Here is an 11,834-nt window from a genome sequence, read left to right on the forward strand (position 1 = left end):
GGGTTGCCGTATTTTGAAGAGCAAAAAAGAGGACACATTTGTTGACGTCTACTTTTAACTATGGGTCGCTATGATGGCTCTCATTTTACATACCCAGTGAAAAAGAGGACATATGGCAACCCTGAGCTAAGGGGGACCCCTTCTCCCTCTTAATTCCAGCGCGGAAAAGGGCATTTGGGTCCTCCAGCCTGGACTTGGTGTAGGCAGCAAAGTGATGGAGGGAGGGGGCCCCATGGAGGGTGTCTCACCCAAAGGACCACCCAATCCTCGACCTGGAACTGCTTTGGAGAGGGACCCCACGTATCCATCTCCGGCAAGAAAAGAAAATTATCGGAAAAGTTCTCAGAAAATTGTGAGAAATTCTCCAGCTGGACCAGCAGGTGGCAGCCCGAAGTCTCTGGTCAGCTCAGCCCTGGGAAGATTCTCTAGGGAATCTGGAAAGCGCTCTTATTTGGAAATAATCAAGAGAGCAGGCCTTATGTAATTTGTTAATGCAGAAAGATGCATTGCACTGTTAAGGCCCTCCAAATTCCAATCGCTCACGTGCAAGAATGCTGGATCGTGGAACAAGTGAGATCATATCTGTACTTACAGAAATGGATGTTTAAAATGCTGAAAATGAACGTTGGAATCACACAAGGCTGTGAGGTAGAGGGAATCAATGCTGACTCAGCTTTGCTGCCTGGTCTTTCACCAGCCAACTCTGCAGAGCCTTTAATACTACAATAGAAATGGAAAGGAGTTGGAGTTACTTAATTAGATTGCATTAATTAGATTCTAGTTTCTGGAAAAGCTAACCTGGAGTCAAAGCAATAAATGAAGTGTGTGTGTGTGTGTGTGTGTGTGTGTGTGTGTGCGCGCGCGCGCGCACGCGTGTGTAGACGGACCAGAAGGACCTTCAACAAAATGTTGCAGCGTGGAATGGTCACAATCCTCCTCCAGGAAACTCCATTCCATTCCTTCTTCCTCCGACAACATTCGGTGGCCGCTAAGCCTGTTCAGTGCACATTTGGCTGCATTTGGCAGATTTCCCCCTCCCATTTGAGGGTTTCCTCTCCTAAAGAGTTCTTGTAGTTCTGCAAATCCCAAGACTTTCCCAAGACTGCTGTTGCCGCTCTTCTTGAGTTTGACTGAATGAAAGCAACAGAGCTGACTGCATGAAGATTAGAATGATTAGTATTTATGATGGAGAGATAGATAATCAGTAATATGATAACCAAATGCTAAGACGCTTCTGAACCCATTGCAGAGAGCAGCAGCAATGAGAGCTGAAACGTAACAGAGAGCGCATTACTGCATTTGCAAAGCGGGCATAATCTTAATCATTTGCCCAAGGGGGGCAGATGTGGGGAACATCGTCCTACAGGCCTTCACTCGGCACCCACAAAGCCCTTAAACCTCCCCACTCATAGCCTCCTAGCTCATAAGGTTGTGAGGGTGGCTACCTTCTGCCTCCTTGGAAACGGAAGTTGGAAGAGTGGCCTCTTTTCCACTTCCTCTTTCAGCTCCATGTGCTTTTCAAGGCTCAGGTTCATTCTGTTGGATCTAACATGTACTCAGATTCCTTGGGAAAGGGAAATGTGTATGCATGTATTCTCTCCTTTTCCAGGCCGGGGGCTGATCCAGGGAGGGAAAGAGAAGTCACCGGAAGGGATGGCACCCAACATCTTTACTCAAATATCCTAATGTGCCCACAAGCCTAAGAAAGTTGGCAACCCATGCACTATATAGTGGAGGTACCGTAGCAGTGGGCCAAAGGCAGGGAGGCCAACAGTAGGTGGCGCCAGAGCCAGTGACTGGTTGTGCTGGAGCCAAAGACAGGCAGAGCCGACCATTCTAGGTTTGTCCCCATCCTCTTCCATGCTGAGTTCTATTGGGGCAACGCTAAGACTAAGGAGAAGGAGGCTGAGAGGCAGGGCTGCCCCCTGAATTGGTGGTAGGTAAGAAGGCAGGCGGGGGGGGGGGGGCTGGTGAAAGCAGACAAAACTTGGGTGGGGCAGGGAGCAGTGCCCCATTTGGCTTAATAGACAACCAGGTGTACAGAGGGCCAATCTGACAAATCTACCCAGGAGACAACTCGCAATCCCCAAAAAGTTGTGAATCCTTCCCAGCACTTCTGGGACCCAAAGGTGGCAAGTTAAGAGTTGGCAGTCTTTGCTTGAAGTGCTGGTGCCCTTCCCATTCTGCCCCCATCTCTGTGCCCCACTGCACTTTTTCAGCACAGGCCCAAATTGCAGATCAAATGTCCACTTTGCTCCTGAATAAGTCATGTCTGAATCTCAAAACTGACATGATTTCTGCTTCCTTTCATCCATCGACTTCTGGCAAGCACTTATCCAGAGTGTCTTGCGGTGTTCTGTACTGTGATGGGCAGCCCCGAGTCCACCTTTTAAAATGCTCTGTGTGCTAATGCAGAGGTGTGTTCAATGTGATTTGCTTCCAGGTCACTTCCCTACATCTTCCAAAGTGGCTTATCCGGGAGAGTCTAAAGTTAAGGCAATCACATTGTGTAGAACAGGGGCTCCCTACTGGTGATCCACAGACTCCAGGGGGTCCACATAACCCCCCCAGGGGGTCTGTGGCACCCTTCACAGAACAAAAGCTACCACAGAGACATCACAGTTCTCAAAAGTAGGGAGTCCTTGGCTTGGCTTTGGAAAAACAGGGGGCTGCATTACTTAGCTAATTGGGAACCACTGTGTAGAACATTCAATTGCAGCTTGTCATTAATAATAATAATAATAATAATAATAATAATAATAATAATAATTTATTACTTATACCCTGCCCATCTGGCCAGGCCTCTCCAGCCACTCTGGGCGGCTTCCAACAGGATATTAAAAACACAATAAAAGATCACTTACCAGCCTCCCCATTTGACTTGTGTTAATCTATATTATTTGTCCATTCAAATTCATTAACTCGGGTTTGCACATCAGAAGGAGAGGCTAGCACTCAATAGCACCTGGTTTATGGAATGTCAGGTGACTTTTTATCTTTCTCTTTGCGAAGAGCAACTCCTTTCCTGCATCCCAACAAGGCAGAGGGGCTGCGAAGGACAATGTGGCCGGGTGGCTATGAGCATTGAAATAACCTGCATAATAATTCCCTTCCTGTCACAACTTATTACAGCCCCACAAACAAGCAACATTTGCCATTTCTAATGGAGGCAGATTATGTCTCCATTCTCAGATGCTGTAATGACTCAGGAATTAAACTTCATCATTATCCTAAACTATTTCTCTTTTCCTTTCCTTTCCTTGTTTTGTTTTGTTTTTTCTTCTTTCAAGTTGCTGATTTGAAACTTTTCTTCTCCCTTTTTGCCTGCAGGGCACTTAGATAATGTCATCACAAATTACTGTTTTCCACACAGCGCAGATGATAAGACCAGAGGCATTGAAGGAGCATAAATGGGGAAAACAAGATCAGAAGATCAAGGAAGCCACTTTCCTTGACTTGTAAATAACAAATGTTCATAATAATGTCATGGGGAAGGCAAAGCAACTATAAATATTTAGGTCACTCAAGGATCTTTGACAAGTGCTGTTTAAACACATCTCAGAAGAAAATCATGTATGCAGCAATGGCAGTGAGAATGCTACTAGCCCAGAGATGGAAGGAAGGAGAGGTACCAACAAAAGAAGAATGGCAGATGAAACTGGTGGAGTAGGCAGAGATGGCGAAACTGATGGGGAAGATCCAAAACCAGGAAGATTGAGTATTTTCTAAAGACTGGAGCAAATTTGTAATTTATTTAAAAGACCACTGTAAAAAGTTAAAATCTTTGGCAGGAATGCAGTGACACTTGTAATGTGGAATTATTTATGCTAATTATGGTTATATAAAAGGTGGATAATGGTAAAAGATGTAGCAAATTTAAACTCAAACATGGAACCCCTGGAGGAAGGAAAGGAGGTCCGAAGGTTCAAAAGAACCTTGTATTTTAATGTTTGAAATGGTAATGTTTTATATTATAAAATTATCAAAAACAATATACAAAATGATAAAAAAAGAAAATCATAATGGAAATCCTTACCTTTAAAGAAGAGAACATATAATCTATTCAATGTGCTTGCACTGGCAATAAAAACATCTGAGAGTTCTGCTATCAGCAGACATAGGTATGGCTATTCCCTCCATTCACACGTCCAGGCACTGGCGGAGGAACAGGGGTGCGGGGGGAGCGCACCGCCCTGGCGGGCGGCATGCCACGCCCCCAGGATGTGTGCCACACCCCCGCCTGCTCTCCACCCCCCCGACAGAGCTTGAAGCTCCGCCCCTGTGTCCAGGAAGAGAATTCCTTAAGAACATAAGAAGAGCCTGCTGGATCTGGCCCATGGCCCATCTAGTCCAGCATCCTGTTCTCACAGTGGCCAGCCAGATAAGAGACCCGCAAGCAGGATCCAAGCACAATAGTCCTCTCCCTTCCTGTGCTTTCCAGTGACTGGCACTCAGAAGCATTGCTGTTTCCAGCTCTGGTGGCAGATGATATACCTCATGGGTCCTAGCCATTGATACATAGCTGTCAACCGTCCCTTATTTGGCGGGAAACTCCCTTATCCCAGCGCCGTTTCCCGCTGCTGTCCTGGATTGATGATGTCCCTTAAATTTCCCAGGTTTCATGCTCGCCTGGCTCGGGAGGGAAGCAGCGGCTCGGGGTCCTCCTCTTCGAGAGAGCATGCACACGAACTGCCGCGTCTCCGTCTCTCCCTTTCCCCCCTCAGGGGCATGTAGTGAGGAGACGAGTGGCAGTGGGCGGGCCGGCAGCGCCTCTCTTGCGAGACTTCTGCCGCGCTGCCAGGGGAAGCCGGAGGCGGCATCAGTGGCAGAGGCTGAGGAGGCGGCCTGAGGGAGGAGGAAGAGGAGGGGATGGGGTGGGATGCAGAAGGGCGGTGCTTCAGCGGCCGCCGCAAACGCCTCATGCCGGGCTCGTGGGTGGCGTGGGCAAGAGTCTCTGTCCCTCCCTCCCTCTCTCCGATGGAACTCCTCACGCCAGGACGACGGCAGCCCCGACGTGCTGCTTAACATCCCCTCCAGCCAGTGCAGCATCTTAACGTAGTGATTTCCCCCTCTGCATCCCTTTCATAACTCTATTTTTATAAATCATTTGTCCATCCATAGTTCACATTTTTACTACAAGTTTTCTGTCAATCCTACCAATGTAGGTATGTAACTCTTTACAATAGCTTTTCAACTAAATTATAAACTTTCCCCATTCTTTATTAAAGAGGTCCTCTTTCTGGTTTCTAATTCTGCCTGTAAGCTTTGCCATCTCGATGTTGTTCATCAGTTTTGTCTGCCACCTTCTTTGGTCGGAGTTGTAGACCCTTCGGATCATCTAGTCCAACCCCTGCAAAACACAGTCAGTCGCAGCAAAAGCAGCCTGGCTCCATCAGGGCCGGATTTATGTATAAATTAAGCAAAATCCCTTATTTTGGCTGCTGATCCCTTATTTTCGAGGCTGCTGGTCCCTTATTTTCAAATCTGTAAGTTGACAGGTATGCATTGATAGCCTCTCCAGTCCTCTCCTAAAGCCAATCAGTGGCCATCACAGACTTCTATGGGAGTGAGTTCCATTGTTCAAATATGTGTTACCATGGACTTCTTTTTATCTGTTCTTGAAGCTAATTCAATCCAATAATCACAGAGGGGTCTAGAAGCCTACAGATTATATGTAATTAATGTATTTTTTACATGTTGTTTTCTTTGACATTTCCTAACCTAAACCTACACCTAAACCTAACCCTACCCGAATCTAAACCTCAACTTCTACCCTAACCCTAACTCTAATCTCTACCCTAACCCTAGCCCTAGCCAGAGCCCTAAGCCTAGCCCTAGCCCCTAACTCTAACCTCAAACCTAAGGCTAACGCTAACGCTAACCTAAACCTAAACCCTAACCCTAACCCTAACCCTAACCCTAACCCTAACTCTAACCCTAACCCAAATCTCTACCCTAACCTAAGCTCAAACCCTAACCCTAACCTTAAACCGAACCCTAACCCTAACCCTAACCCTAACCTTAACCCTAACCCTAACCCTAACTCTAACTCTAGCCCTAGCCCCTAACTCTAACCTCAAACCTAACGCTAACCAAAACCCTAACCCTAACCCTAACCCTAACGCTAACCCTAACCGTAACCCTTAGCCCTAGCCCCTAACTCTAACCTCAAACCTAACGCTAACCTAAACCCTAACCCTAACCCTAACCCTAACGCTAACCCTAACCGTAACCCTTAGCCCTAGCCCCTAACTCTAACCTCAAACCTAACGCTAACCTAAACCCTAACCCTAACCCTAACCCTAACCCTAACCTTAAACCTAACCCTAACCCTAACCCCAACCCTAACCCTAACCCTACCCTAATCCAAACCTCGATTTCTACCCTAACCCTAACCCTAACCCTAACCCTAACCCTAACCCTAAACTCTAGCCTAAACTTAACCTTAACCCTAACCCTAACCCTAACCCTAACCCTAACCCTAATCCTAATCCTAATCCTAATCCTAACACTAACCTCTACCCTAACCCTAACCTAAACCTAAACCCAAACCCTAACCCAAACCCTAACCTCTACCCTAACCCTAACCTTAACCTTGACCTTAAACCTAACCCTAATCCTAACCCTAACCCTAACCCTAACCCTAACCCTACCCTAACCCTTAGCCCTAGCCCCTAACCCTCAATCTCAACCCTAAACCTAATCCTAATCCTAATCCTAACACTAACCTCTACCCTAACCCTAACCTAAACATAAACCCGAACCCTACCCTAATCCAAACCTCGACTTCTACCCTAACCCTAACCTCTACCCTAAACCTAACTCTAATGTCTACACTAACCCTAACCCAAACTCTAACCCTAACCCTAACCCTAACCCTAACCCTAACCTTAAACCTAACCCTAACCCCAACCCCAACCCCAACCTTAACCTTAACCTTAACCTTAACCTTAACCCTAACCCTAACCCTAACCCTAACCTCAACCCAAACTCTATTCCTAATACTAACCCTAACCCTAACCCTAACCCTAACCATAACCCTAGCCCTAGCCCTAGCCCTAACCTCAACGTCAACGTCAACCTCAACCTCAACCTCAACCTCAACCCTAAACCTAATCCTAATCCTAATCCTAATCCTAACACTAACCTCTACCCTAACCCTAACCTAAACCTAAACCTAAACCTAAACCCTAACCCTAACCCTAACCCTAACCCTAACCCTAACCCTAACCCTAACCCTAACCTCTACCCTAACCCTAACCCTAACCCTAACCCTAGCCTAAACCTAAACCTAAACCTAAACCTAAACCTAAACCTAAACCCAAACCCAAACCCAAAACTAAACCCTAACCCTAACCCTAACCCTAACCCTAACCCTAACCCTAACCCTAACCCTAACCCTAACCCTAACCCTAACCTTAACCTTAAACCTAACCCTAACCCTAACCCTAACCCTACACTAATCCAAACATCGACTTCTACCCTAACCCTAACCCTAACCCTAACCTCTACCCTAACCTCTACCCTAACCCTAACCCTAACCCTAACCCTAACCTTAACAATAACCCTAACCTTAACAATAACCCTAACCCTAACCCTAACCCTAACCCTAACCTCTACCTTAACCTCTACCTCTACCTTAACCTTAACCTTAACCTGAAACCTAAGCCTAACCCTAACCCTAACCCTAACCCTAACCCTAACCCTAACCCTAACCCGAGCCCGAGCCCTAGCCCTAGCCCTAGCCCTAACTCTAACCTCAAACCTAACCCTAACCCTAACACTATACCTAACCTCAAACCTAACCCTAACCCTAACCCTAACCCTAACCCTAACTCTAACCCTAGCCTATACCCTAACGCTAACCCTAACTGCTATCATAACCCTAACACTCACCCTAACCTCTACCCTAACCCTTACCTCAAGCCTAGCCCTAACCCTAACCGCTATCATAACTCTAACGCTAACCCTAACCTCTACCCTAACCCTTACCTCAAGCCTAGCCCTAACCCTAACCCTAACCCTAACCTCTACCCTAACCCTAACCCTAACCCTAACCCTAACCCTAACCCAAACCCAAACCCAAACCCAAACCTAAACCTAAACCTAAACCTAAACCTAAACCTAAACCCAAACCCAAACCCAAAACTAAACCCTAACCCTAACCTTAACCTTAAACCTAACCCTAACCCTAACCCTAACCCTACACTAATCCGAACATCGACTTCTACCCTAACCCTAACCCTAACCCTAACACTCACCCTACCCTCACCCTCACCCTAGTCCTAACCTTAACCTTAACCTAAAACCTAACCCCAACCCTAGCCTGTAACCTAACACTAACCCTAACCCTAACCCTCACCATAACCCTAAACTCTACCCTAACCTAAACTCTAACTCTAGCCCTAGCCCTAGCCCTAGCCCTAGCCTTAGCCCTAGCCCTAACCCTAACCCTAACCCTAACCCTAACCCTAACCTCTACCTTAACCTTAACCTTAACCTTAACCTTAACCTTAACCTTAAACGTAACCCTAACCCTAACCCTAACCCTAACCCCAACCCTAACCCTAACCCTAACCCTAACCCTAACCCTAACCCTAACCCTAACCTCTACCCTAACCTCTACCCTAACCCTAACCCTAACCCTAACCCTAACCTTAACAATAACCCTAACCTTAACAATAACCCTAACCCTAACCCTAACCCTAACCCTAACCTCTACCTTAACCTCTACCTCTACCTTAACCTTAACCTTAACCTGAAACCTAAGCCTAACCCTAACCCTAACCCTAACCCTAACCCTAACCCTAACCCGAGCCCGAACCCTAGCCCTAGCCCTAGCCCTAACTCTAACCTCAAACCTAACCCTAACCCTAACACTATACCTAACCTCAAACCTAACCCTAACCCTAACCCTAACCCTAACCCTAACTCTAACCCTAGCCTATACCCTAACGCTAACCCTAACTGCTATCATAACCCTAACACTCACCCTAACCTCTACCCTAACCCTTACCTCAAGCCTAGCCCTAACCCTAACCGCTATCATAACTCTAACGCTAACCCTAACCTCTACCCTAACCCTTACCTCAAGCCTAGCCCTAACCCTAACCCTAACCCTAACCCTAACCTCTACCCTAACCCTAACCCTAACCCTAACCCTAACCCTAACCCTAACCCAAACCCAAACCCAAACCCAAACCTAAACCTAAACCTAAACCTAAACCTAAACCTAAACCCAAACCCAAACCCAAAACTAAACCCTAACCCTAACCCTAACCTCTACCCTAACCCTAACCCTAACCCTAACCCTAACCCTAACCCAAACCCAAACCCAAACCCAAACCTAAACCTAAACCTAAACCTAAACCTAAACCTAAACCTAAACCCAAACCCAAACCCAAAACTAAACCCTAACCCTAACCTTAACCTTAAACCTAACCCTAACCCTAACCCTAACCCTACACTAATCCGAACATCGACTTCTACCCTAACCCTAACCCTAACCCTAACACTCACCCTACCCTCACCCTCACCCTAGTCCTAACCTTAACCTTAACCTAAAACCTAACCCCAACCCTAGCCTGTAACCTAACACTAACCCTAACCCTAACCCTCACCATAACCCTAAACTCTACCCTAACCTAAACTCTAACTCTAGCCCTAGCCCTAGCCCTAGCCCTAGCCCTAGCCCTAGCCTTAGCCCTAGCCCTAACCCTAACCCTAACCCTAACCCTAACCCTAACCCCAACCCTAACCCTAACCCTAACCCTAACCCTAACCCTAACCCTAACCCTATTCTCTACCTTAACCTTAACCTTAACCTTAATCTTAAACCTAACCCAAACCATAACCATAACCCTAGCCCTAGCCCTAGCCCTAGCCCTAGCCCTAGCCCTAGCCCTAGCCCTAGCCCTAGCCCTAGCCCTAACCCTAACCCTAACCCTAACCCTAACCCTCATCCTAACCCTAACATTAACCCAACCCTAACCCTAACCATAACTTTAACCCTAACCCTTAACCCTAACCCTAACCCTAACCCTAACCCTAACCCTCACCGTACCCTAACACTCACCCTACCCTCACCCTAACCCTAGCCTGTAACCTAACCTTCATCCTAACCCTAACATTAACCCAACCCTAACCCTAACCGTAACGTTAACCGTAACCCTAATATCTAAACCTCTACCTCTACCTCTACCTCTACCCTAACCCTAACCTCAACCCTAACCCTCACCATCACCCTAACCTCAACCCTAACCTTAAACCTAACCCTAACCCCAACCCCAACCCCAACCCCAACCTTAACCTTAACCTTAACCTTAACCTTAACCTTAACCCTAACCCTAACCCTAACCCTAACCCTAACCCTAGCCCTAGCCCTAACCTCAACGTCAACGTCAACGTCAACCTCAACCTCAACCTCAACCCTAAACCTAATCCTAATCCTAACACTAAACTCTACCCTAACCCTAACCTAAACCTAAACCTAAACCTAAACCTAAACCTAAACCTAAACCTAAACCTAAACCTAAACCTAAACCCAAACCCTAACCCTAACCCTAACCCTAACACTAACCCTAACCCTAACCCTAACCCTAACCTCTACCCTAACCCTAACCCTAACCCTAGCCTAAACCTAAACCTAAACCTAAACCTAAACCTAAACCTAAACCCAAACCCAAACCCAAAACTAAACCCTAACCCTAAGCCTAAGCCTAAGCCTAACCCTAACCCTAACCCTAACCCTAACCCTAACCCTAACCCTAACCCTAACCTTAACCTTAAACCTAACCCTAACCCTAACCCTAACCCTACACTAATCCAAACATCGACTTCTACCCTAACCCTAACCCTAACCCTAACCTCTACCCTAACCCTAACCCTAACCCTAACCCTAACCCTAACCCTAACCCTAACCCTAACCCTAACCTTAACAATAACCCTAACCTTAACAATAACCCTAACCCTAACCTCTACCTTAACCTCTACCTCTACCTTAACCTTAACCTTAACCTGAAACCTAACCCTAACCCTAACCCTAACCCTAACCCTAACCCTAACCCTAACCCTAACCCTAACCCTAACCCGAGCCCGAGCCCTAGCCCTAGCCCTAACTCTAACCTCAAACCTAACCCTAACCCTAACACTATACCTAACCTCAAACCTAACCCTAACCCTAACCCTAACCCTAACCCTAACCCTAACTCTAACCCTAGCCTATACCCTAACGCTAACCCTAACTGCTATCATAACCCTAACACTCACCCTAACCTCTACCCTAACCCTTACCTCAAGCCTAGCCCTAACCCTAACCGCTATCATAACCCTAACGCTAACCCTAACCTCTACCCTAACCCTTACCTCAAGCCTAGCCCTAACCCTAACCCTAACCCTAACCCAACCCTAACCTCTACCCTAACCCTAACCCTAACCCTAACCCTAACCCTAACCCAAACCCAAACCCAAACCCAAACCCAAACCTAAACCTAAACCTAAACCTAAACCTAAACCCAAACCCAAACCCAAAACTAAACCCTAACACTAACCTTAACCTTAAACCTAACCCTAACCCTAACCCTAACCCTACACTAATCCAAACATTGACTTCTACCCTAACCCTAACCCTAACACTCACCCTACCCTCACCCTCACCCTAGTCCTAACCTTAACCTTAACCTAAAACCTAACCCCAACCCTAGCCTGTAACCTAACACTAACCCTAACCCTAACCCTCACCATAACCCTAAACTCTACCCTAACCTAAACTCTAACTCTAGCCCTAGCCCTAGCCCTAGCCCTAGCCCTAGCCCTAGCCCTAGCCCTATCCCTAG

At 46.8% G+C, this 11,834-nt stretch overlaps 1 long non-coding RNA gene across 1 annotated transcript; it reads left to right on the forward strand.

Moving 5' to 3' along the window:
* Positions 1–1,526: 1,526 nt before the first annotated feature.
* LOC309349781 lies at positions 1,527–3,964 on the forward strand. Its single transcript, XR_014160185.1, has 2 exons — positions 1,527–1,736; positions 3,331–3,964. It is a non-coding gene; the product is annotated as an uncharacterized lncRNA (long non-coding RNA).
* The last annotated feature ends 7,870 nt before the right edge of the window (positions 3,965–11,834 follow it).

The sequence above is a fragment of the Podarcis erhardii genome (genome assembly GCF_964252035.2).
Source record: "Podarcis erhardii genome assembly, chromosome: 9".
Lineage (NCBI taxonomy): Eukaryota > Metazoa > Chordata > Lepidosauria > Squamata > Lacertidae > Podarcis > Podarcis erhardii.